We start from the raw sequence: 24,398 nt of genomic DNA, 5'->3' as shown, positions 1-24,398 counted from the left end.
GCGAGCGGCAGTCGAGCAAAGTCGGGACAAGTCGGGACGGGGTCAGGGACAGGGATAGGAATGGTGCGAATGCACTGCAAACTACGCAGACACCTGGTGTGAGGCGAGGCGAGGCGAGGCGAGGAAGCCCACATCGTACCAGTGGGCCCTCCAGCACGACACTGCCACACCACCGCACAGGCCCTCCGCTGAACACCAGGGACAAGATTCGTCCTCCGCTAGTGTCGAAGGCCGCACGCACCCAGCGAATGACAGGGGGTGCAACGAGCAGCAGTGCGTCTCACACACGCGGCGGTGCGCCCGCCAATTCGGCCGTCACTCTGCTGGGACGCCGGGCGCGCCTCCCCGCGCCGTCCTCGAGGAACTGGCGGTTGCGGAAGGAAGCGCTTTCGTCAAATGCGGCCGAAAACTAACATTTTGTGTGTTGGGAGAAAAGCCGAACGCGAATTCTGCCGTGCTCCTACATTAGATGAGCGCCAACGGCCATACCATGATGAATACACCGGTTCTCGTCCGATCACCGAAGTTAAGCATCATCGGGCCCGGCTAGTACTTGGATGGGTGACCGCCTGGGAAACCCGGGTGCTGTTGGCTCCCTTCCTGTTTTTTTTTTTTTGTAATGTCGCCAGCCCAATTTTCAAACTACCTTTCTGTTGTGACAAAGATGCTTCCTTAAGCCTTTTAAACTACTGTAATGGTACGAAAATGCAGTAATTAACTCAGTTTGAGGGAGAATGTGCTAACCAAGTTTGCCAAGAAGACTTTGAAAACGACAAAACAGTACGAATCGGCAGGTGATTTCTGAAATACGTCACCGCCTATTGTTGTGTAGGAGTGTAGAGTTCCAAATTTGATTTGTAACCACGAATTTATTCCTTAGTCGCCTCGTCTCGTCTCGTCTCGTCTCGTCCCGCAGACGTTTGTCGTGCTTGCGCTGTCATATGGACCACTACCCGAGCGGCAGCGAGCGGCAGTCGAGCAAAGTCGGGACAAGTCGGGACGGGGTCAGGGACAGGGATAGGAATGGTGCGAATGCACTGCAAACTACGCAGACACCTGGTGTGAGGCGAGGCGAGGCGAGGCGAGGAAGCCCACATCGTACCAGTGGGCCCTCCAGCACGACACTGCCACACCCCGCACAGGCCCTCCGCTGAACACCAGGGACAAGATTCGTCCTCCGCTAGTGTCGAAGGCCGCACGCACCCAGCGAATGACAGGGGGTGCAACGAGCAGCAGTGCGTCTCACACACGCGGCGGTGCGCCCGCCAATTCGGCCGTCACTCTGCTGGGACGCCGGGCGCGCCTCCCCGCGCCGTCCTCGAGGAACTGGCGGTTGCGGAAGGAAGCGCTTTCGTCAAATGCGGCCGAAAACTAACATTTTGTGTGTTGGGAGAAAAGCCGAACGCGAATTCTGCCGTGCTCCTACATTAGATGAGCGCCAACGGCCATACCATGATGAATACACCGGTTCTCGTCCGATCACCGAAGTTAAGCATCATCGGGCCCGGCTAGTACTTGGATGGGTGACCGCCTGGGAAACCCGGGTGCTGTTGGCTCCCTTCCTGTTTTTTTTTTTTTGTAATGTCGCCAGCCCAATTTTCAAACTACCTTTCTGTTGTGACAAAGATGCTTCCTTAAGCCTTTTAAACTACTGTAATGGTACGAAAATGCAGTAATTAACTCAGTTTGAGGGAGAATGTGCTAACCAAGTTTGCCAAGAAGACTTTGAAAACGACAAAACACTACGAATCGGCAGGTGATTTCTGAAATACGTCACCGCCTATTGTTGTGTAGGTGTGTTGAGTTCCAAATTTGATTTGTAACCACGAACTTATTCCTTAGTCGTCTCGTCTCGTCTCGTCTCGTCCCGCAGACGTTTGTCGTGCTTGCGCTGTCATATGGACCACGACCCGAGCGGCAGCGAGCGGCAGTCGAGCAAAGTCGGGACAAGTCGGGACGGGGTCAGGGACAGGGATAGGAATGGTGCGAATGCACTGCAAACTACGCAGACACCTGGTGTGAGGCGAGGCGAGGCGAGGCGAGGAAGCCCACATCGTACCAGTGGGCCCTCCAGCACGACACTGCCACACCCCGCACAGGCCCTCCGCTGAACACCAGGGACAAGATTCGTCCTCCGCTAGTGTCGAAGGCCGCACGCACCCAGCGAATGACAGGGGGTGCAACGAGCAGCAGTGCGTCTCACACACGCGGCGGTGCGCCCGCCAATTCGGCCGTCACTCTGCTGGGACGCCGGGCGCGCCTCCCCGCGCCGTCCTCGAGGAACTGGCGGTTGCGGAAGGAAGCGCTTTCGTCAAATGCGGCCGAAAACTAACATTTTGTGTGTTGGGAGATAAGCCGAACGCGAATTCTGCCGTGCTCCTACATTAGATGAGCGCCAACGGCCATACCATGATGAATACACCGGTTCTCGTCCGATCACCGAAGTTAAGCATCATCGGGCCCGGCTAGTACTTGGATGGGTGACCGCCTGGGAAACCCGGGTGCTGTTGGCTCCCTTCCTGTTTTTTTTTTTTTGTAATGTCGCCAGCCCAATTTTCAAACTACCTTTCTGTTGTGACAAAGATGCTTCCTTAAGCCTTTTAAACTACTGTAATGGTACGAAAATGCAGTAATTAACTCAGTTTGAGGGAGAATGTGCTAACCAAGTTTGCCAAGAAGACTTTGAAAACGACAAAACAGTACGAATCGGCAGGTGATTTCTGAAATACGTCACCGCCTATTGTTGTGTAGGAGTGTAGAGTTCCAAATTTGATTTGTAACCACGAATTTATTCCTTAGTCGCCTCGTCTCGTCTCGTCTCGTCTCGTCCCGCAGACGTTTGTCGTGCTTGCGCTGTCATATGGACCACGACCCGAGCGGCAGCGAGCGGCAGTCGAGCAAAGTCGGGACAAGTCGGGACGGGGTCAGGGACAGGGATAGGAATGGTGCGAATGCACTGCAAACTACGCAGACACCTGGTGTGAGGCGAGGCGAGGCGAGGCGAGGAAGCCCACATCGTACCAGTGGGCCCTCCAGCACGACACTGCCACACCCCGCACAGGCCCTCCGCTGAACACCAGGGACAAGATTCGTCCTCCGCTAGTGTCGAAGGCCGCACGCACCCAGCGAATGACAGGGGGTGCAACGAGCAGCAGTGCGTCTCACACACGCGGCGGTGCGCCCGCCAATTCGGCCGTCACTCTGCTGGGACGCCGGGCGCGCCTCCCCGCGCCGTCCTCGAGGAACTGGCGGTTGCGGAAGGAAGCGCTTTCGTCAAATGCGGCCGAAAACTAACATTTTGTGTGTTGGGAGAAAAGCCGAACGCGAATTCTGCCGTGCTCCTACATTAGATGAGCGCCAACGGCCATACCATGATGAATACACCGGTTCTCGTCCGATCACCGAAGTTAAGCATCATCGGGCCCGGCTAGTACTTGGATGGGTGACCGCCTGGGAAACCCGGGTGCTGTTGGCTCCCTTCCTGTTTTTTTTTTTTTGTAATGTCGCCAGCCCAATTTTCAAACTACCTTTCTGTTGTGACAAAGATGCTTCCATAAGCCTTTTAAACTACTGTAATGGTACGAAAATGCAGTAATTAACTCAGTTTGAGGGAGAATGTGCTAACCAAGTTTGCCAAGAAGACTTTGAAAACGACAAAACACTACGAATCGGCAGGTGATTTCTGAAATACGTCACCGCCTATTGTTGTGTAGGTGTGTTGAGTTCCAAATTTGATTTGTAACCACGAACTTATTCCTTAGTCGTCTCGTCTCGTCTCGTCTCGTCCCGCAGACGTTTGTCGTGCTTGCGCTGTCATATGGACCACGACCCGAGCGGCAGCGAGCGGCAGTCGAGCAAAGTCGGGACAAGTCGGGACGGGGTCAGGGACAGGGATAGGAATGGTGCGAATGCACTGCAAACTACGCAGACACCTGGTGTGAGGCGAGGCGAGGCGAGGCGAGGAAGCCCACATCGTACCAGTGGGCCCTCCAGCACGACACTGCCACACCCCGCACAGGCCCTCCGCTGAACACCAGGGACAAGATTCGTCCTCCGCTAGTGTCGAAGGCCGCACGCACCCAGCGAATGACAGGGGGTGCAACGAGCAGCAGTGCGTCTCACACACGCGGCGGTGCGCCCGCCAATTCGGCCGTCACTCTGCTGGGACGCCGGGCGCGCCTCCCCGCGCCGTCCTCGAGGAACTGGCGGTTGCGGAAGGAAGCGCTTTCGTCAAATGCGGCCGAAAACTAACATTTTGTGTGTTGGGAGATAAGCCGAACGCGAATTCTGCCGTGCTCCTACATTAGATGAGCGCCAACGGCCATACCATGATGAATACACCGGTTCTCGTCCGATCACCGAAGTTAAGCATCATCGGGCCCGGCTAGTACTTGGATGGGTGACCGCCTGGGAAACCCGGGTGCTGTTGGCTCCCTTCCTGTTTTTTTTTTTTTGTAATGTCGCCAGCCCAATTTTCAAACTACCTTTCTGTTGTGACAAAGATGCTTCCTTAAGCCTTTTAAACTACTGTAATGGTACGAAAATGCAGTAATTAACTCAGTTTGAGGGAGAATGTGCTAACCAAGTTTGCCAAGAAGACTTTGAAAACGACAAAACAGTACGAATCGGCAGGTGATTTCTGAAATACGTCACCGCCTATTGTTGTGTAGGAGTGTAGAGTTCCAAATTTGATTTGTAACCACGAACTTATTCCTTAGTCGTCTCGTCTCGTCTCGTCTCGTCCCGCAGACGTTTGTCGTGCTTGCGCTGTCATATGGACCACGACCCGAGCGGCAGCGAGCGGCAGTCGAGCAAAGTCGGGACAAGTCGGGACGGGGTCAGGGACAGGGATAGGAATGGTGCGAATGCACTGCAAACTACGCAGACACCTGGTGTGAGGCGAGGCGAGGCGAGGCGAGGAAGCCCACATCGTACCAGTGGGCCCTCCAGCACGACACTGCCACACCCCGCACAGGCCCTCCGCTGAACACCAGGGACAAGATTCGTCCTCCGCTAGTGTCGAAGGCCGCACGCACCCAGCGAATGACAGGGGGTGCAACGAGCAGCAGTGCGTCTCACACACGCGGCGGTGCGCCCGCCAATTCGGCCGTCACTCTGCTGGGACGCCGGGCGCGCCTCCCCGCGCCGTCCTCGAGGAACTGGCGGTTGCGGAAGGAAGCGCTTTCGTCAAATGCGGCCGAAAACTAACATTTTGTGTGTTGGGAGAAAAGCCGAACGCGAATTCTGCCGTGCTCCTACATTAGATGAGCGCCAACGGCCATACCATGATGAATACACCGGTTCTCGTCCGATCACCGAAGTTAAGCATCATCGGGCCCGGCTAGTACTTGGATGGGTGACCGCCTGGGAAACCCGGGTGCTGTTGGCTCCCTTCCTGTTTTTTTTTTTTTTGTAATGTCGCCAGCCCAATTTTCAAACTACCTTTCTGTTGTGACAAAGATGCTTCCTTAAGCCTTTTAAACTACTGTAATGGTACGAAAATGCAGTAATTAACTCAGTTTGAGGGAGAATGTGCTAACCAAGTTTGCCAAGAAGACTTTGAAAACGACAAAACACTACGAATCGGCAGGTGATTTCTGAAATACGTCACCGCCTATTGTTGTGTAGGTGTGTTGAGTTCCAAATTTGATTTGTAACCACGAACTTATTCCTTAGTCGTCTCGTCTCGTCTCGTCTCGTCCCGCAGACGTTTGTCGTGCTTGCGCTGTCATATGGACCACGACCCGAGCGGCAGCGAGCGGCAGTCGAGCAAAGTCGGGACAAGTCGGGACGGGGTCAGGGACAGGGATAGGAATGGTGCGAATGCACTGCAAACTACGCAGACACCTGGTGTGAGGCGAGGCGAGGCGAGGCGAGGAAGCCCACATCGTACCAGTGGGCCCTCCAGCACGACACTGCCACACCCCGCACAGGCCCTCCGCTGAACACCAGGGACAAGATTCGTCCTCCGCTAGTGTCGAAGGCCGCACGCACCCAGCGAATGACAGGGGGTGCAACGAGCAGCAGTGCGTCTCACACACGCGGCGGTGCGCCCGCCAATTCGGCCGTCACTCTGCTGGGACGCCGGGCGCGCCTCCCCGCGCCGTCCTCGAGGAACTGGCGGTTGCGGAAGGAAGCGCTTTCGTCAAATGCGGCTGAAAACTAACATTTTGTGTGTTGGGAGAAATCCGAACGCGAATTCTGCCGTGCTCCTACATTAGATGAGCGCCAACGGCCATACCATGATGAATACACCGGTTCTCGTCCGATCACCGAAGTTAAGCATCATCGGGCCCGGCTAGTACTTGGATGGGTGACCGCCTGGGAAACCCGGGTGCTGTTGGCTCCCTTCCTGTTTTTTTTTTTTTTGTAATGTCGCCAGCCCAATTTTCAAACTACCTTTCTGTTGTGACAAAGATGCTTCCTTAAGCCTTTTAAACTACTGTAATGGTACGAAAATGCAGTAATTAACTCAGTTTGAGGGAGAATGTGCTAACCAAGTTTGCCAAGAAGACTTTGAAAACGACAAAACACTACGAATCGGCAGGTGATTTCTGAAATACGTCACCGCCTATTGTTGTGTAGGTGTGTTGAGTTCCAAATTTGATTTGTAACCACGAACTTATTCCTTAGTCGTCTCGTCTCGTCTCGTCTCGTCCCGCAGACGTTTGTCGTGCTTGCGCTGTCATATGGACCACGACCCGAGCGGCAGCGAGCGGCAGTCGAGCAAAGTCGGGACAAGTCGGGACGGGGTCAGGGACAGGGATAGGAATGGTGCGAATGCACTGCAAACTACGCAGACACCTGGTGTGAGGCGAGGCGAGGCGAGGCGAGGAAGCCCACATCGTACCAGTGGGCCCTCCAGCACGACACTGCCACACCCCGCACAGGCCCTCCGCTGAACACCAGGGACAAGATTCGTCCTCCGCTAGTGTCGAAGGCCGCACGCACCCAGCGAATGACAGGGGGTGCAACGAGCAGCAGTGCGTCTCACACACGCGGCGGTGCGCCCGCCAATTCGGCCGTCACTCTGCTGGGACGCCGGGCGCGCCTCCCCGCGCCGTCCTCGAGGAACTGGCGGTTGCGGAAGGAAGCGCTTTCGTCAAATGCGGCCGAAAACTAACATTTTGTGTGTTGGGAGATAAGCCGAACGCGAATTCTGCCGTGCTCCTACATTAGATGAGCGCCAACGGCCATACCATGATGAATACACCGGTTCTCGTCCGATCACCGAAGTTAAGCATCATCGGGCCCGGCTAGTACTTGGATGGGTGACCGCCTGGGAAACCCGGGTGCTGTTGGCTCCCTTCCTGTTTTTTTTTTTTTGTAATGTCGCCAGCCCAATTTTCAAACTACCTTTCTGTTGTGACAAAGATGCTTCCTTAAGCCTTTTAAACTACTGTAATGGTACGAAAATGCAGTAATTAACTCAGTTTGAGGGAGAATGTGCTAACCAAGTTTGCCAAGAAGACTTTGAAAACGACAAAACAGTACGAATCGGCAGGTGATTTCTGAAATACGTCACCGCCTATTGTTGTGTAGGAGTGTAGAGTTCCAAATTTGATTTGTAACCACGAACTTATTCCTTAGTCGTCTCGTCTCGTCTCGTCTCGTCCCGCAGACGTTTGTCGTGCTTGCGCTGTCATATGGACCACGACCCGAGCGGCAGCGAGCGGCAGTCGAGCAAAGTCGGGACAAGTCGGGACGGGGTCAGGGACAGGGATAGGAATGGTGCGAATGCACTGCAAACTACGCAGACACCTGGTGTGAGGCGAGGCGAGGCGAGGCGAGGAAGCCCACATCGTACCAGTGGGCCCTCCAGCACGACACTGCCACACCCCGCACAGGCCCTCCGCTGAACACCAGGGACAAGATTCGTCCTCCGCTAGTGTCGAAGGCCGCACGCACCCAGCGAATGACAGGGGGTGCAACGAGCAGCAGTGCGTCTCACACACGCGGCGGTGCGCCCGCCAATTCGGCCGTCACTCTGCTGGGACGCCGGGCGCGCCTCCCCGCGCCGTCCTCGAGGAACTGGCGGTTGCGGAAGGAAGCGCTTTCGTCAAATGCGGCCGAAAACTAACATTTTGTGTGTTGGGAGAAAAGCCGAACGCGAATTCTGCCGTGCTCCTACATTAGATGAGCGCCAACGGCCATACCATGATGAATACACCGGTTCTCGTCCGATCACCGAAGTTAAGCATCATCGGGCCCGGCTAGTACTTGGATGGGTGACCGCCTGGGAAACCCGGGTGCTGTTGGCTCCCTTCCTGTTTTTTTTTTTTTTGTAATGTCGCCAGCCCAATTTTCAAACTACCTTTCTGTTGTGACAAAGATGCTTCCTTAAGCCTTTTAAACTACTGTAATGGTACGAAAATGCAGTAATTAACTCAGTTTGAGGGAGAATGTGCTAACCAAGTTTGCCAAGAAGACTTTGAAAACGACAAAACACTACGAATCGGCAGGTGATTTCTGAAATACGTCACCGCCTATTGTTGTGTAGGTGTGTTGAGTTCCAAATTTGATTTGTAACCACGAACTTATTCCTTAGTCGTCTCGTCTCGTCTCGTCTCGTCCCGCAGACGTTTGTCGTGCTTGCGCTGTCATATGGACCACGACCCGAGCGGCAGCGAGCGGCAGTCGAGCAAAGTCGGGACAAGTCGGGACGGGGTCAGGGACAGGGATAGGAATGGTGCGAATGCACTGCAAACTACGCAGACACCTGGTGTGAGGCGAGGCGAGGCGAGGCGAGGAAGCCCACATCGTACCAGTGGGCCCTCCAGCACGACACTGCCACACCCCGCACAGGCCCTCCGCTGAACACCAGGGACAAGATTCGTCCTCCGCTAGTGTCGAAGGCCGCACGCACCCAGCGAATGACAGGGGGTGCAACGAGCAGCAGTGCGTCTCACACACGCGGCGGTGCGCCCGCCAATTCGGCCGTCACTCTGCTGGGACGCCGGGCGCGCCTCCCCGCGCCGTCCTCGAGGAACTGGCGGTTGCGGAAGGAAGCGCTTTCGTCAAATGCGGCCGAAAACTAACATTTTGTGTGTTGGGAGAAAAGCCGAACGCGAATTCTGCCGTGCTCCTACATTAGATGAGCGCCAACGGCCATACCATGATGAATACACCGGTTCTCGTCCGATCACCAAAGTTAAGCATCATCGGGCCCGGCTAGTACTTGGATGGGTGACCGCCTGGGAAACCCGGGTGCTGTTGGCTCCCTTCCTGTTTTTTTTTTTTTTGTAATGTCGCCAGCCCAATTTTCAAACTACCTTTCTGTTGTGACAAAGATGCTTCCTTAAGCCTTTTAAACTACTGTAATGGTACGAAAATGCAGTAATTAACTCAGTTTGAGGGAGAATGTGCTAACCAAGTTTGCCAAGAAGACTTTGAAAACGACAAAACACTACGAATCGGCAGGTGATTTCTGAAATACGTCACCGCCTATTGTTGTGTAGGTGTGTTGAGTTCCAAATTTGATTTGTAACCACGAACTTATTCCTTAGTCGTCTCGTCTCGTCTCGTCTCGTCCCGCAGACGTTTGTCGTGCTTGCGCTGTCATATGGACCACGACCCGAGCGGCAGCGAGCGGCAGTCGAGCAAAGTCGGGACAAGTCGGGACGGGGTCAGGGACAGGGATAGGAATGGTGCGAATGCACTGCAAACTACGCAGACACCTGGTGTGAGGCGAGGCGAGGCGAGGCGAGGAAGCCCACATCGTACCAGTGGGCCCTCCAGCACGACACTGCCACACCCCGCACAGGCCCTCCGCTGAACACCAGGGACAAGATTCGTCCTCCGCTAGTGTCGAAGGCCGCACGCACCCAGCGAATGACAGGGGGTGCAACGAGCAGCAGTGCGTCTCACACACGCGGCGGTGCGCCCGCCAATTCGGCCGTCACTCTGCTGGGACGCCGGGCGCGCCTCCCCGCGCCGTCCTCGAGGAACTGGCGGTTGCGGAAGGAAGCGCTTTCGTCAAATGCGGCCGAAAACTAACATTTTGTGTGTTGGGAGAAAAGCCGAACGCGAATTCTGCCGTGCTCCTACATTAGATGAGCGCCAACGGCCATACCATGATGAATACACCGGTTCTCGTCCGATCACCGAAGTTAAGCATCATCGGGCCCGGCTAGTACTTGGATGGGTGACCGCCTGGGAAACCCGGGTGCTGTTGGCTCCCTTCCTGTTTTTTTTTTTTTTGTAATGTCGCCAGCCCAATTTTCAAACTACCTTTCTGTTGTGACAAAGATGCTTCCTTAAGCCTTTTAAACTACTGTAATGGTACGAAAATGCAGTAATTAACTCAGTTTGAGGGAGAATGTGCTAACCAAGTTTGCCAAGAAGACTTTGAAAACGACAAAACACTACGAATCGGCAGGTGATTTCTGAAATACGTCACCGCCTATTGTTGTGTAGGTGTGTTGAGTTCCAAATTTGATTTGTAACCACGAACTTATTCCTTAGTCGTCTCGTCTCGTCTCGTCTCGTCCCGCAGACGTTTGTCGTGCTTGCGCTGTCATATGGACCACGACCCGAGCGGCAGCGAGCGGCAGTCGAGCAAAGTCGGGACAAGTCGGGACGGGGTCAGGGACAGGGATAGGAATGGTGCGAATGCACTGCAAACTACGCAGACACCTGGTGTGAGGCGAGGCGAGGCGAGGCGAGGAAGCCCACATCGTACCAGTGGGCCCTCCAGCACGACACTGCCACACCCCGCACAGGCCCTCCGCTGAACACCAGGGACAAGATTCGTCCTCCGCTAGTGTCGAAGGCCGCACGCACCCAGCGAATGACAGGGGGTGCAACGAGCAGCAGTGCGTCTCACACACGCGGCGGTGCGCCCGCCAATTCGGCCGTCACTCTGCTGGGACGCCGGGCGCGCCTCCCCGCGCCGTCCTCGAGGAACTGGCGGTTGCGGAAGGAAGCGCTTTCGTCAAATGCGGCCGAAAACTAACATTTTGTGTGTTGGGAGAAAAGCCGAACGCGAATTCTGCCGTGCTCCTACATTAGATGAGCGCCAACGGCCATACCATGATGAATACACCGGTTCTCGTCCGATCACCGAAGTTAAGCATCATCGGGCCCGGCTAGTACTTGGATGGGTGACCGCCTGGGAAACCCGGGTGCTGTTGGCTCCCTTCCTGTTTTTTTTTTTTTTGTAATGTCGCCAGCAAAATTTTCAAACTACCTTTCTGTTGTGACAAAGATGCTTCCTTAAGCCTTTTAAACTACTGTAATGGTACGAAAATGCAGTAATTAACTCAGTTTGAGGGAGAATGTGCTAACCAAGTTTGCCAAGAAGACTTTGAAAACGACAAAACAGTACGAATCGGCAGGTGATTTCTGAAATACGTCACCGCCTATTCTTGTGTAGGAGTGTAGAGTTCCAAATTTGATTTGTAACCACGAATTTATTCCTTAGTCGCCTCGTCTCGTCTCGTCTCGTCTCGTCCCGCAGACGTTTGTCGTGCTTGCGCTGTCATATGGACCACGACCCGAGCGGCAGCGAGCGGCAGTCGAGCAAAGTCGGGACAAGTCGGGACGGGGTCAGGGACAGGGATAGGAATGGTGCGAATGCACTGCAAACTACGCAGACACCTGGTGTGAGGCGAGGCGAGGCGAGGCGAGGAAGCCCACATCGTACCAGTGGGCCCTCCAGCACGACACTGCCACACCCCGCACAGGCCCTCCGCTGAACACCAGGGACAAGATTCGTCCTCCGCTAGTGTCGAAGGCCGCACGCACCCAGCGAATGACAGGGGGTGCAACGAGCAGCAGTGCGTCTCACACACGCGGCGGTGCGCCCGCCAATTCGGCCGTCACTCTGCTGGGACGCCGGGCGCGCCTCCCCGCGCCGTCCTCGAGGAACTGGCGGTTGCGGAAGGAAGCGCTTTCGTCAAATGCGGCCGAAAACTAACATTTTGTGTGTTGGGAGAAAAGCCGAACGCGAATTCTGCCGTGCTCCTACATTAGATGAGCGCCAACGGCCATACCATGATGAATACACCGGTTCTCGTCCGATCACCGAAGTTAAGCATCATCGGGCCCGGCTAGTACTTGGATGGGTGACCGCCTGGGAAACCCGGGTGCTGTTGGCTCCCTTCCTGTTTTTTTTTTTTTGTAATGTCGCCAGCCCAATTTTCAAACTACCTTTCTGTTGTGACAAAGATGCTTCCTTAAGCCTTTTAAACTACTGTAATGGTACGAAAATGCAGTAATTAACTCAGTTTGAGGGAGAATGTGCTAACCAAGTTTGCCAAGAAGACTTTGAAAACGACAAAACACTACGAATCGGCAGGTGATTTCTGAAATACGTCACCGCCTATTGTTGTGTAGGTGTGTTGAGTTCCAAATTTGATTTGTAACCACGAACTTATTCCTTAGTCGTCTCGTCTCGTCTCGTCTCGTCCCGCAGACGTTTGTCGTGCTTGCGCTGTCATATGGACCACGACCCGAGCGGCAGCGAGCGGCAGTCGAGCAAAGTCGGGACAAGTCGGGACGGGGTCAGGGACAGGGATAGGAATGGTGCGAATGCACTGCAAACTACGCAGACACCTGGTGTGAGGCGAGGCGAGGCGAGGCGAGGAAGCCCACATCGTACCAGTGGGCCCTCCAGCACGACACTGCCACACCCCGCACAGGCCCTCCGCTGAACACCAGGGACAAGATTCGTCCTCCGCTAGTGTCGAAGGCCGCACGCACCCAGCGAATGACAGGGGGTGCAACGAGCAGCAGTGCGTCTCACACACGCGGCGGTGCGCCGCCAATTCGGCCGTCACTCTGCTGGGACGCCGGGCGCGCCTCCCCGCGCCGTCCTCGAGGAACTGGCGGTTGCGGAAGGAAGCGCTTTCGTCAAATGCGGCCGAAAACTAACATTTTGTGTGTTGGGAGAAAAGCCGAACGCGAATTCTGCCGTGCTCCTACATTAGATGAGCGCCAACGGCCATACCATGATGAATACACCGGTTCTCGTCCGATCACCGAAGTTAAGCATCATCGGGCCCGGCTAGTACTTGGATGGGTGACCGCCTGGGAAACCCGGGTGCTGTTGGCTCCCTTCCTGTTTTTTTTTTTTTGTAATGTCGCCAGCCCAATTTTCAAACTACCTTTCTGTTGTGACAAAGATGCTTCCTTAAGCCTTTTAAACTACTGTAATGGTACGAAAATGCAGTAATTAACTCAGTTTGAGGGAGAATGTGCTAACCAAGTTTGCCAAGAAGACTTTGAAAACGACAAAACACTACGAATCGGCAGGTGATTTCTGAAATACGTCACCGCCTATTGTTGTGTAGGTGTGTTGAGTTCCAAATTTGATTTGTAACCACGAACTTATTCCTTAGTCGTCTCGTCTCGTCTCGTCTCGTCCCGCAGACGTTTGTCGTGCTTGCGCTGTCATATGGACCACGACCCGAGCGGCAGCGAGCGGCAATCGAGCAAAGTCGGGACAAGTCGGGACGGGGTCAGGGACAGGGATAGGAATGGTGCGAATGCACTGCAAACTACGCAGACACCTGGTGTGAGGCGAGGCGAGGCGAGGCGAGGAAGCCCACATCGTACCAGTGGGCCCTCCAGCACGACACTGCCACACCCCGCACAGGCCCTCCGCTGAACACCAGGGACAAGATTCGTCCTCCGCTAGTGTCGAAGGCCGCACGCACCCAGCGAATGACAGGGGGTGCAACGAGCAGCAGTGCGTCTCACACACGCGGCGGTGCGCCCGCCAATTCGGCCGTCACTCTGCTGGGACGCCGGGCGCGCCTCCCCGCGCCGTCCTCGAGGAACTGGCGGTTGCGGAAGGAAGCGCTTTCGTCAAATGCGGCCGAAAACTAACATTTTGTGTGTTGGGAGAAAAGCCGAACGCGAATTCTGCCGTGCTCCTACATTAGATGAGCGCCAACGGCCATACCATGATGAATACACCGGTTCTCGTCCGATCACCGAAGTTAAGCATCATCGGGCCCGGCTAGTACTTGGATGGGTGACCGCCTGGGAAACCCGGGTGCTGTTGGCTCCCTTCCTGTTTTTTTTTTTTTTTGTAATGTCGCCAGCCCAATTTTCAAACTACCTTTCTGTTGTGACAAAGATGCTTCCTTAAGCCTTTTAAACTACTGTAATGGTACGAAAATGCAGTAATTAACTCAGTTTGAGGGAGAATGTGCTAACCAAGTTTGCCAAGAAGACTTTGAAAACGACAAAACACTACGAATCGGCAGGTGATTTCTGAAATACGTCACCGCCTATTGTTGTGTAGGTGTGTTGAGTTCCAAATTTGATTTGTAACCACGAACTTATTCCTTAGTCGTCTCGTCTCGTCTCGTCTCGTCCCGCAGACGTTTGTCGTGCTTGCGCTGTCATATGGACCACGACCCGAGCGGCAGCGAGCGGCAGTCGAGCAAAGTCGGGACAAGTCGGGACGGGGTCAGGGACAGGGATAGGAATGGTGCGAATGCACTGCAAACTACGCAGACACCTGGTGTGAGGCGAGGCGAGGCGAGGCGAGGAAGCCCACATCGTACCAGTGGGCCCTCCAGCACGACACTGCCACACCCCGCACAGGCCCTCCGCTGAACACCAGGGACAAGATTCGTCCTCCGCTAGTGTCGAAGGCCGCACGCACCCAGCGAATGACAGGGGGTGCAACGAGCAGCAGTGCGTCTCACACACGCGGCGGTGCGCCGCCAATTCGACCGTCACTCTGCTGGGACGCCGGGCGCGCCTCCCCGCGCCGTCCTCGAGGAACTGGCGGTTGCGGAAGGAAGCGCTTTCGTCAAATGCGGCCGAAAACTAACATTTTGTGTGTTGGGAGAAAAGCCGAACGCGAATTCTGCCGTGCTCCTACATTAGATGAGCGCCAACGGCCATACCATGATGAATACACCGGTTCTCGTCCGATCACCGAAGTTAAGCATCATCGGGCCCGGCTAGTACTTGGATGGGTGACCGCCTGGGAAACCCGGGTGCTGTTGGCTCCCTTCCTGTTTTTTTTTTTTTGTAATGTCGCCAGCCCAATTTTCAAACTACCTTTCTGTTGTGACAAAGATGCTTCCTTAAGCCTTTTAAACTACTGTAATGGTACGAAAATGCAGTAATTAACTCAGTTTGAGGGAGAATGTGCTAACCAAGTTTGCCAAGAAGACTTTGAAAACGACAAAACACTACGAATCGGCAGGTGATTTCTGAAATACGTCACCGCCTATTGTTGTGTAGGTGTGTTGAGTTCCAAATTTGATTTGTAACCACGAACTTATTCCTTAGTCGTCTCGTCTCGTCTCGTCTCGTCCCGCAGACGTTTGTCGTGCTTGCGCTGTCATATGGACCACGACCCGAGCGGCAGCGAGCGGCAGTCGGGCAAAGTCGGGACAAGTCGGGACGGGGTCAGGGACAGGGATAGGAATGGTGCGAATGCACTGCAAACTACGCAGACACCTGGTGTGAGGCGAGGCGAGGCGAGGCGAGGAAGCCCACATCGTACCAGTGGGCCCTCCAGCACGACACTGCCACACCCCGCACAGGCCCTCCGCTGAACACCAGGGACAAGATTCGTCCTCCGCTAGTGTCGAAGGCCGCACGCACCCAGCGAATGACAGGGGGTGCAACGAGCAGCAGTGCGTCTCACACACGCGGCGGTGCGCCCGCCAATTCGGCCGTCACTCTGCTGGGACGCCGGGCGCGCCTCCCCGCGCCGTCCTCGAGGAACTGGCGGTTGCGGAAGGAAGCGCTTTCGTCAAATGCGGCCGAAAACTAACATTTTGTGTGTTGGGAGAAAAGCCGAACGCGAATTCTGCCGTGCTCCTACATTAGATGAGCGCCAACGGCCATACCATGATGAATACACCGGTTCTCGTCCGATCACCGAAGTTAAGCATCATCGGGCCCGGCTAGTACTTGGATGGGTGACCGCCTGGGAAACCCGGGTGCTGTTGGCTCCCTTCCTGTTTTTTTTTTTTTTGTAATGTCGCCAGCCCAATTTTCAAACTACCTTTCTGTTGTGACAAAGATGCTTCCTTAAGCCTTTTAAACTACTGTAATGGTACGAAAATGCAGTAATTAACTCAGTTTGAGGGAGAATGTGCTAACCAAGTTTGCCAAGAAGACTTTGAAAACGACAAAACACTACGAATCGGCAGGTGATTTCTGAAATACGTCACCGCCTATTGTTGTGTAGGTGTGTTGAGTTCCAAATTTGATTTGTAACCACGAACTTATTCCTTAGTCGTCTCGTCTCGTCTCGTCTCGTCCCGCAGACGTTTGTCGTGCTTGCGCTGTCATATGGACCACGACCCGAGCGGCAGCGAGCGGCAGTCGAGCAAAGTCGGGACAAGTCGGGACGGGGTCAGGGACAGGGATAGGAATGGTGCGAATGCACTGCAAACTACGCAGACACCTGGTGTGAGGCGAGGCGAGGCGAGGCGAGGATGCCCACATCGTACCAGTGGGCCCTCCAGCACGACACTGCCACACCCCGCACAGGCCCTCCGCTGAACACCAGGGACAAGATTCGTCCTCCGCTAGTGTCGAAGGCCGCACGCACCCAGCGAATGACAGGGGGTGCAACGAGCAGCAGTGCGTCTCACACACGCGGCGGTGCGCCGCCAATTCGGCCGTCACTCTGCTGGGACGCCGGGCGCGCCTCCCCGCGCCGTCCTCGAGGAACTGGCGGTTGCGGAAGGAAGCGCTTTCGTCAAATGCGGCCGAAAACTAACATTTTGTGTGTTGGGAGAAAAGCCGAACGCGAATTCTGCCGTGCTCCTACATTAGATGAGCGCCAACGGCCATACCATGATGAATACACCGGTTCTCGTCCGATCACCGAAGTTAAGCATCATCGGGCCCGGCTAGTACTTGGATGGGTGACCGCCTGGGAAACCCGGGTGCTGTTGGCTCCCTTCCTGTTTTTTTTTTTTTGTAATGTCGCCAGCCCAATTTTCAAACTACCTTTCTGTTGTGACAAAGATGCTTCCTTAAGCCTTTTAAACTACTGTAATGGTACGAAAATGCAGTAATTAACTCAGTTTGAGGGAGAATGTGCTAACCAAGTTTGCCAAGAAGACTTTGAAAACGACAAAACACTACGAATCGGCAGGTGATTTCTGAAATACGTCACCGCCTATTGTTGTGTAGGTGTGTTGAGTTCCAAATTTGATTTGTAACCACGAACTTATTCCTTAGTCGTCTCGTCTCGTCTCGTCTCGTCCCGCAGACGTTTGTCGTGCTTGCGCTGTCATATGGACCACGACCCGAGCGGCAGCGAGCGGCAGTCGGGCAAAGTCGGGACAAGTCGGGACGGGGTCAGGGACAGGGATAGGAATGGTGCGAATGCACTGCAAACTACGCAGACACCTGGTGTGAGGCGAGGCGAGGCGAGGCGAGGAAGCCCACATCGTACCAGTGGGCCCTCCAGCACGACACTGCCACACCCCGCACAGGCCCTCCGCTGAACACCAGGGACAAGATTCGTCCTCCGCTAGTGTCGAAGGCCGCACGCACCCAGCGAATGACAGGGGGTGCAACGAGCAGCAGTGCGTCTCACACACGCGGCGGTGCGCCCGCCAATTCGGCCGTCACTCTGCTGGGACGCCGGGCGCGCCTCCCCGCGCCGTCCTCGAGGAACTGGCGGTTGCGGAAGGAAGCGCTTTCGTCAAATGCGGCCGAAAACTAACATTTTGTGTGTTGGGAGAAAAGCCGAACGCGAATTCTGCCGTGCTCCTACATTAGATGAGCGCCAACGGCCATACCATGATGAATACACCGGTTCTCGTCCGATCACCGAAGTTAAGCATCATCGGGCCCGGCTAGTACTTGGATGGGTGACCGCCTGGGAAACCCGGGTGCTGTTGGCTCCCTTCCTGTTTTTTTTTTTTTTGTAATGTCGCCAGCCCAATTTTCAAACTACCTTTCTGTTGTGACAAAGATGCTTCCTTAAGCCTTTTAAACTACTGTAATGGTACGAAAATGCAGTAATTAACTCAGTTTGAGGGAGAATGTGCTAACCAAGTTTGCCAAGAAGACTTTGAAAACGACAAAACACTACGAATCGGCAGGTGATTTCTGAAATACGTCACCGCCTATTGTTGTGTAGGAGTGTTGAGTTCCAAATTTGATTTGTAACCACGAACTTATTCCTTAGTCGTCTCGTCTCGTCTCGTCTCGTCCCGCAGACGTTTGTCGTGCTTGCGCTGTCATATGGACCACGACCCGAGCGGCAGCGAGCGGCAGTCGAGCAAAGTCGGGACAAGTCGGGACGGGGTCAGGGACAGGGATAGGAATGGTGCGAATGCACTGCAAACTACGCAGACACCTGGTGTGAGGCGAGGCGAGGCGAGGCGAGGAAGCCCACATCGTACCAGTGGGCCCTCCAGCACGACACTGCCACACCCCGCACAGGCCCTCCGCTGAACACCAGGGACAAGATTCGTCCTCCGCTAGTGTCGAAGGCCGCACGCACCCAGCGAATGACAGGGGGTGCAACGAGCAGCAGTGCGTCTCACACACGCGGCGGTGCGCCCGCCAATTCGGCCGTCACTCTGCTGGGACGCCGGGCGCGCCTCCCCGCGCCGTCCTCGAGGAACTGGCGGTTGCGGAAGGAAGCGCTTTCGTCAAATGCGGCCGAAAACTAACATTTTGTGTGTTGGGAGAAAAGCCGAACGCGAATTCTGCCGTGCTCCTACATTAGATGAGCGCCAACGGCCATACCATGATGAATACACCGGTTCTCGTCCGATCACCGAAGTTAAGCATCATCGGGCCCGGCTAGTACTTGGATGGGTGACCGCCTGGGAAACCCGGGTGCTGTTGGCTCCCTTCCTGTTTTTTTTTTTTTGTAATGTCGCCAGCCCAATTTTCAAACTACCTTTCTGTTGTGACAAAGATGCTTCCTTAAGCCTTTTAAACTACTGTAATGGTACGAAAATGCAGTAATTAACTCAGTTTGAGGGAGAATGTGCTAACCAAGTTTGCCAAGAAGACTTTGAAAACGACAAAACACTACGAATCGGCAGGTGATTTCTGAAATACGTCACCGCCTATTGTTGTGTAGGTGTGTTGAGTTCCAAATTTGATTTGTAACCACGAACTTATTCCTTAGTCGTCTCGTCTCGTCTCGTCTCGTCCCGCAGACGTTTGTCGTGCTTGCGCTGTCATATGGACCACGACCCGAGCGGCAGCGAGCGGCAGTCGAGCAAAGTCGGGACAAGTCGGGACGGGGTCAGGGACAGGGATAGGAATGGTGCGAATGCACTGCAAACTACGCAGACACCTGGTGTGAGGCGAGGCGAGGCGAGGCGAGGAAGCCCACATCGTACCAGTGGGCCCTCCAGCACGACACTGCCACACCCCGCACAGGCCCTCCGCTGAACACCAGGGACAAGATTCGTCCTCCGCTAGTGTCGAAGGCCGCACGCACCCAGCGAATGACAGGGGGTGCAACGAGCAGCAGTGCGTCTCACACACGCGGCGGTGCGCCGCCAATTCGGCCGTCACTCTGCTGGGACGCCGGGCGCGCCTCCCCGCGCCGTCCTCGAGGAACTGGCGGTTGCGGAAGGAAGCGCTTTCGTCAAATGCGGCCGAAAACTAACATTTTGTGTGTTGGGAGAAAAGCCGAACGCGAATTCTGCCGTGCTCCTACATTAGATGAGCGCCAACGGCCATACCATGATGAATACACCGGTTCTCGTCCGATCACCGAAGTTAAGCATCATCGGGCCCGGCTAGTACTTGGATGGGTGACCGCCTGGGAAACCCGGGTGCTGTTGGCTCCCTTCCTGTTTTTTTTTTTTTGTAATGTCGCCAGCCCAATTTTCAAACTACCTTTCTGTTGTGACAAAGATGCTTCCTTAAGCCTTTTAAACTACTGTAATGGTACGAAAATGCAGTAATTAACTCAGTTTGAGGGAGAATGTGCTAACCAAGTTTGCCAAGAAGACTTTGAAAACGACAAAACACTACGAATCGGCAGGTGATTTCTGAAATACGTCACCGCCTATTGTTGTGTAGGTGTGTTGAGTTCCAAATTTGATTTGTAACCACGAACTTATTCCTTAGTCGTCTCGTCTCGTCTCGTCTCGTCCCGCAGACGTTTGTCGTGCTTGCGCTGTCATATGGACCACGACCCGAGCGGCAGCGAGCGGCAGTCGGGCAAAGTCGGGACAAGTCGGGACGGGGTCAGGGACAGGGATAGGAATGGTGCGAATGCACTGCAAACTACGCAGACACCTGGTGTGAGGCGAGGCGAGGCGAGGCGAGGAAGCCCACATCGTACCAGTGGGCCCTCCAGCACGACACTGCCACACCCCGCACAGGCCCTCCGCTGAACACCAGGGACAAGATTCGTCCTCCGCTAGTGTCGAAGGCCGCACGCACCCAGCGAATGACAGGGGGTGCAACGAGCAGCAGTGCGTCTCACACACGCGGCGGTGCGCCCGCCAATTCGGCCGTCACTCTGCTGGGACGCCGGGCGCGCCTCCCCGCGCCGTCCTCGAGGAACTGGCGGTTGCGGAAGGAAGCGCTTTCGTCAAATGCGGCCGAAAACTAACATTTTGTGTGTTGGGAGAAAAGCCGAACGCGAATTCTGCCGTGCTCCTACATTAGATGAGCGCCAACGGCCATACCATGATGAATACACCGGTTCTCGTCCGATCACCGAAGTTAAGCATCATCGGGCCCGGCTAGTACTTGGATGGGTGACCGCCTGGGAAACCCGGGTGCTGTTGGCTCCCTTCCTGTTTTTTTTTTTTTTTGTAATGTCGCCAGCCCAATTTTCAAACTACCTTTCTGTTGTGACAAAGATGCTTCCTTAAGCCTTTTAAACTACTGTAATGGTACGAAAATGCAGTAATTAACTCAGTTTGAGGGAGAATGTGCTAACCAAGTTTGCCAAGAAGACTTTGAAAACGACAAAACACTACGAATCGGCAGGTGATTTCTGAAATACGTCACCGCCTATTGTTGTGTAGGAGTGTTGAGTTCCAAATATGATTTGTAACCACGAACTTATTCCTTAGTCGTCTCGTCTCGTCTCGTCTCGTCCCGCAGACGTTTGTCGTGCTTGCGCTGTCATATGGACCACGACCCGAGCGGCAGCGAGCGGCAGTCGAGCAAAGTCGGGACAAGTCGGGACGGGGTCAGGGACAGGGATAGGAATGGTGCGAATGCACTGCAAACTACGCAGACACCTGGTGTGAGGCGAGGCGAGGCGAGGCGAGGAAGCCCACATCGTACCAGTGGGCCCTCCAGCACGACACTGCCACACCCCGCACAGGCCCTCCGCTGAACACCAGGGACAAGATTCGTCCTCCGCTAGTGTCGAAGGCCGCACGCACCCAGCGAATGACAGGGGGTGCAACGAGCAGCAGTGCGTCTCACACACGCGGCGGTGCGCCCGCCAATTCGGCCGTCACTCTGCTGGGACGCCGGGCGCGCCTCCCCGCGCCGTCCTCGAGGAACTGGCGGTTGCGGAAGGAAGCGCTTTCGTCAAATGCGGCCGAAAACTAACATTTTGTGTGTTGGGAGAAAAGCCGAACGCGAATTCTGCCGTGCTCCTACATTAGATGAGCGCCAACGGCCATACCATGATGAATACACCGGTTCTCGTCCGATCACCGAAGTTAAGCATCATCGGGCCCGGCTAGTACTTGGATGGGTGACCGCCTGGGAAACCCGGGTGCTGTTGGCTCCCTTCCTGTTTTTTTTTTTTTTTGTAATGTCGCCAGCCCAATTTTCAAACTACCTTTCTGTTGTGACAAAGATGCTTCCTTAAGCCTTTTAAACTACTGTAATGGTACGAAAATGCAGTAATTAACTCAGTTTGAGGGAGAATGTGCTAACCAAGTTTGCCAAGAAGACTTTGAAAACGACAAAACAGTACGAATCGGCAGGTGATTTCTGAAATACGTCACCGCCTATTGTTGTGTAGGAGTGTAGAGTTCCAAATTTGATTTGTAACCACGAATTTATTCCTTAGTCGCCTCGTCTCGTCTCGTCTCGTCTCGTCCCGCAGACGTTTGTCGTGCTTGCGCTGTCATATGGACCACGACCCGAGCGGCAGCGAGCGGCAGTCGAGCAAAGTCGGGACAAGTCGGGACGGGGTCAGGGACAGGGATAGGAATGGTGCGAATGCACTGCAAACTACGCAGACACCTGGTGTGAGGCGAGGCGAGGCGAGGCGAGGAAGCCCACATCGTACCAGTGGGCCCTCCAGCACGACACTGCCACACCCCGCACAGGCCCACCGCTGAACACCAGGGACAAGATTCGTCCTCCGCTAGTGTCGAAGGCCGCACGCACCCAGCGAATGACAGGGGGTGCAACGAGCAGCAGTGCGTCTCACACACGCGGCGGTGCGCCCGCCAATTCGGCCGTCACTCTGCTGGGACGCCGGGCACGCCTCCCCGCGCCGTCCTCGAGGAACTGGCGGTTGCGGAAGGAAGCGCTTTCGTCAAATGCGGCCGAAAACTAACATTTTGTGTGTTGGGAGAAAAGCCGAACGCGAATTCTGCCGTGCTCCTACATTAGATGAGCGCCAACGGCCATACCATGATGAATACACCGGTTCTCGTCCGATCACCGAAGTTAAGCATCATCGGGCCCGGCTAGTACTTGGATGGGTGACCGCCTGGGAAACCCGGGTGCTGTTGGCTCCCTTCCTGTTTTTTTTTTTTTGTAATGTCGCCAGCCCAATTTTCAAACTACCTTTCTGTTGTGACAAAGATGCTTCCTTAAGCCTTTTAAACTACTGTAATGGTACGAAAATGCAGTAATTAACTCAGTTTGAGGGAGAATGTGCTAACCAAGTTTGCCAAGAAGACTTTGAAAACGACAAAACACTACGAATCGGCAGGTGATTTCTGAAATACGTCACCGCCTATTGTTGTGTAGGTGTGTTGAGTTCCAAATTTGATTTGTAACCACGAACTTATTCCTTAGTCGTCTCGTCTCGTCTCGTCTCGTCCCGCAGACGTTTGTCGTGCTTGCGCTGTCATATGGACCACGACCCGAGCGGCAGCGAGCGGCAGTCGAGCAAAGTCGGGACAAGTCGGGACGGGGTCAGGGACAGGGATAGGAATGGTGCGAATGCACTGCAAACTACGCAGACACCTGGTGTGAGGCGAGGCGAGGCGAGGCGAGGAAGCCCACATCGTACCAGTGGGCCCTCCAGCACGACACTGCCACACCCCGCACAGGTCCTCCGCTGAACACCAGGGACAAGATTCGTCCTCCGCTAGTGTCGAAGGCCGCACGCACCCAGCGAATGACAGGGGGTGCAACGAGCAGCAGTGCGTCTCACACACGCGGCGGTGCGCCCGCCAATTCGGCCGTCACTCTGCTGGGACGCCGGGCGCGCCTCCCCGCGCCGTCCTCGAGGAACTGGCGGTTGCGGAAGGAAGCGCTTTCGTCAAATGCGGCCGAAAACTAACATTTTGTGTGTTGGGAGAAAAGCCGAACGCGAATTCTGCCGTGCTCCTACATTAGATGAGCGCCAACGGCCATACCATGATGAATACACCGGTTCTCGTCCGATCACCGAAGTTAAGCATCATCGGGCCCGGCTAGTACTTGGATGGGTGACCGCCTGGGAAACCCGGGTGCTGTTGGCTCCCTTCCTGTTTTTTTTTTTTTTGTAATGTCGCCAGCAAAATTTTCAAACTACCTTTCTGTTGTGACAAAGATGCTTCCTTAAGCCTTTTAAACTACTGTAATGGTACGAAAATGCAGTAATTAACTCAGTTTGAGGGAGAATGTGCTAACCAAGTTTGCCAAGAAGACTTTGAAAACGACAAAACAGTACGAATCGGCAGGTGATTTCTGAAATACGTCACCGCCTATTGTTGTGTAGGAGTGTAGAGTTCCAAATTTGATTTGTAACCACGAATTTATTCCTTAGTCGCCTCGTCTCGTCTCGTCTCGTCTCGTCCCGCAGACGTTTGTCGTGCTTGCGCTGTCATATGGACCACGACCCGAGCGGCAGCGAGCGGCAGTCGAGCAAAGTCGGGACAAGTCGGGACGGGGTCAGGGACAGGGATAGGAATGGTGCGAATGCACTGCAAACTACGCAGACACCTGGTGTGAGGCGAGGCGAGGCGAGGCGAGGAAGCCCACATCGTACCAGTGGGCCCTCCAGCACGACACTGCCACACCCCGCACAGGCCCTCCGCTGAACACCAGGGACAAGATTCGTCCTCCGCTAGTGTCGAAGGCCGCACGCACCCAGCGAATGACAGGGGGTGCAACGAGCAGCAGTGCGTCTCACACACGCGGCGGTGCGCCCGCCAATTCGGCCGTCACTCTGCTGGGACGCCGGGCGCGCCTCCCCGCGCCGTCCTCGAGGAACTGGCGGTTGCGGAAGGAAGCGCTTTCGTCAAATGCGGCCGAAAACTAACATTTTGTGTGTTGGGAGAAAAGCC

General features: G+C 55.0%; 25 non-coding genes across 25 annotated transcripts; all 25 read left to right on the top strand.

Annotated features, from left to right (window-relative positions):
- Positions 1-475: 475 nt before the first annotated feature.
- LOC126088886 (5S ribosomal RNA) lies at positions 476-594 on the top strand. The gene has a single exon (XR_007520234.1). It is a non-coding gene; the product is annotated as a 5S ribosomal RNA (ribosomal RNA).
- Positions 595-1,437: 843 nt separating this feature from the next.
- Positions 1,438-1,556, top strand: LOC126088874 (5S ribosomal RNA). Its single transcript, XR_007520222.1, has one exon. It is a non-coding gene; the product is annotated as a 5S ribosomal RNA (ribosomal RNA).
- An 838-nt stretch (positions 1,557-2,394) lies between these two features.
- Positions 2,395-2,513, top strand: LOC126088862 (5S ribosomal RNA). The gene has a single exon (XR_007520211.1). It is a non-coding gene; the product is annotated as a 5S ribosomal RNA (ribosomal RNA).
- Positions 2,514-3,356: 843 nt separating this feature from the next.
- LOC126088850 (5S ribosomal RNA) lies at positions 3,357-3,475 on the top strand. The gene has a single exon (XR_007520200.1). It is a non-coding gene; the product is annotated as a 5S ribosomal RNA (ribosomal RNA).
- An 838-nt stretch (positions 3,476-4,313) lies between these two features.
- LOC126088838 (5S ribosomal RNA) lies at positions 4,314-4,432 on the top strand. Its single transcript, XR_007520189.1, has one exon. It is a non-coding gene; the product is annotated as a 5S ribosomal RNA (ribosomal RNA).
- An 838-nt stretch (positions 4,433-5,270) lies between these two features.
- Positions 5,271-5,389, top strand: LOC126088827 (5S ribosomal RNA). The gene has a single exon (XR_007520178.1). It is a non-coding gene; the product is annotated as a 5S ribosomal RNA (ribosomal RNA).
- An 838-nt stretch (positions 5,390-6,227) lies between these two features.
- Positions 6,228-6,346, top strand: LOC126088815 (5S ribosomal RNA). The gene has a single exon (XR_007520167.1). It is a non-coding gene; the product is annotated as a 5S ribosomal RNA (ribosomal RNA).
- Positions 6,347-7,185: 839 nt separating this feature from the next.
- Positions 7,186-7,304, top strand: LOC126088803 (5S ribosomal RNA). The gene has a single exon (XR_007520156.1). It is a non-coding gene; the product is annotated as a 5S ribosomal RNA (ribosomal RNA).
- Positions 7,305-8,142: 838 nt separating this feature from the next.
- LOC126088790 (5S ribosomal RNA) lies at positions 8,143-8,261 on the top strand. Its single transcript, XR_007520144.1, has one exon. It is a non-coding gene; the product is annotated as a 5S ribosomal RNA (ribosomal RNA).
- An 839-nt stretch (positions 8,262-9,100) lies between these two features.
- LOC126089182 (5S ribosomal RNA) lies at positions 9,101-9,219 on the top strand. Its single transcript, XR_007520518.1, has one exon. It is a non-coding gene; the product is annotated as a 5S ribosomal RNA (ribosomal RNA).
- An 839-nt stretch (positions 9,220-10,058) lies between these two features.
- Positions 10,059-10,177, top strand: LOC126088778 (5S ribosomal RNA). The gene has a single exon (XR_007520133.1). It is a non-coding gene; the product is annotated as a 5S ribosomal RNA (ribosomal RNA).
- An 839-nt stretch (positions 10,178-11,016) lies between these two features.
- On the top strand, positions 11,017-11,135 carry LOC126088766 (5S ribosomal RNA). The gene has a single exon (XR_007520121.1). It is a non-coding gene; the product is annotated as a 5S ribosomal RNA (ribosomal RNA).
- An 844-nt stretch (positions 11,136-11,979) lies between these two features.
- Positions 11,980-12,098, top strand: LOC126088755 (5S ribosomal RNA). Its single transcript, XR_007520110.1, has one exon. It is a non-coding gene; the product is annotated as a 5S ribosomal RNA (ribosomal RNA).
- An 837-nt stretch (positions 12,099-12,935) lies between these two features.
- LOC126088743 (5S ribosomal RNA) lies at positions 12,936-13,054 on the top strand. Its single transcript, XR_007520099.1, has one exon. It is a non-coding gene; the product is annotated as a 5S ribosomal RNA (ribosomal RNA).
- An 838-nt stretch (positions 13,055-13,892) lies between these two features.
- On the top strand, positions 13,893-14,011 carry LOC126088731 (5S ribosomal RNA). The gene has a single exon (XR_007520088.1). It is a non-coding gene; the product is annotated as a 5S ribosomal RNA (ribosomal RNA).
- Positions 14,012-14,850: 839 nt separating this feature from the next.
- On the top strand, positions 14,851-14,969 carry LOC126088719 (5S ribosomal RNA). Its single transcript, XR_007520077.1, has one exon. It is a non-coding gene; the product is annotated as a 5S ribosomal RNA (ribosomal RNA).
- Positions 14,970-15,807: 838 nt separating this feature from the next.
- LOC126088708 (5S ribosomal RNA) lies at positions 15,808-15,926 on the top strand. The gene has a single exon (XR_007520066.1). It is a non-coding gene; the product is annotated as a 5S ribosomal RNA (ribosomal RNA).
- An 838-nt stretch (positions 15,927-16,764) lies between these two features.
- LOC126088697 (5S ribosomal RNA) lies at positions 16,765-16,883 on the top strand. Its single transcript, XR_007520055.1, has one exon. It is a non-coding gene; the product is annotated as a 5S ribosomal RNA (ribosomal RNA).
- Positions 16,884-17,721: 838 nt separating this feature from the next.
- On the top strand, positions 17,722-17,840 carry LOC126088686 (5S ribosomal RNA). Its single transcript, XR_007520044.1, has one exon. It is a non-coding gene; the product is annotated as a 5S ribosomal RNA (ribosomal RNA).
- Positions 17,841-18,679: 839 nt separating this feature from the next.
- Positions 18,680-18,798, top strand: LOC126088673 (5S ribosomal RNA). Its single transcript, XR_007520032.1, has one exon. It is a non-coding gene; the product is annotated as a 5S ribosomal RNA (ribosomal RNA).
- An 837-nt stretch (positions 18,799-19,635) lies between these two features.
- LOC126088662 (5S ribosomal RNA) lies at positions 19,636-19,754 on the top strand. The gene has a single exon (XR_007520021.1). It is a non-coding gene; the product is annotated as a 5S ribosomal RNA (ribosomal RNA).
- Positions 19,755-20,592: 838 nt separating this feature from the next.
- On the top strand, positions 20,593-20,711 carry LOC126088650 (5S ribosomal RNA). Its single transcript, XR_007520010.1, has one exon. It is a non-coding gene; the product is annotated as a 5S ribosomal RNA (ribosomal RNA).
- Positions 20,712-21,551: 840 nt separating this feature from the next.
- On the top strand, positions 21,552-21,670 carry LOC126088638 (5S ribosomal RNA). Its single transcript, XR_007519999.1, has one exon. It is a non-coding gene; the product is annotated as a 5S ribosomal RNA (ribosomal RNA).
- Positions 21,671-22,515: 845 nt separating this feature from the next.
- LOC126088626 (5S ribosomal RNA) lies at positions 22,516-22,634 on the top strand. Its single transcript, XR_007519988.1, has one exon. It is a non-coding gene; the product is annotated as a 5S ribosomal RNA (ribosomal RNA).
- An 838-nt stretch (positions 22,635-23,472) lies between these two features.
- On the top strand, positions 23,473-23,591 carry LOC126090422 (5S ribosomal RNA). The gene has a single exon (XR_007521256.1). It is a non-coding gene; the product is annotated as a 5S ribosomal RNA (ribosomal RNA).
- The last annotated feature ends 807 nt before the right edge of the window (positions 23,592-24,398 follow it).

The sequence above is a fragment of the Schistocerca cancellata genome, chromosome 6 (genome assembly GCF_023864275.1).
Source record: "Schistocerca cancellata isolate TAMUIC-IGC-003103 chromosome 6, iqSchCanc2.1, whole genome shotgun sequence".
NCBI lineage: Eukaryota > Metazoa > Arthropoda > Insecta > Orthoptera > Acrididae > Schistocerca > Schistocerca cancellata.
Note: the sequence above shows the minus strand (reverse complement) of the source record. Positions and strands in the feature narration are given on the sequence as shown.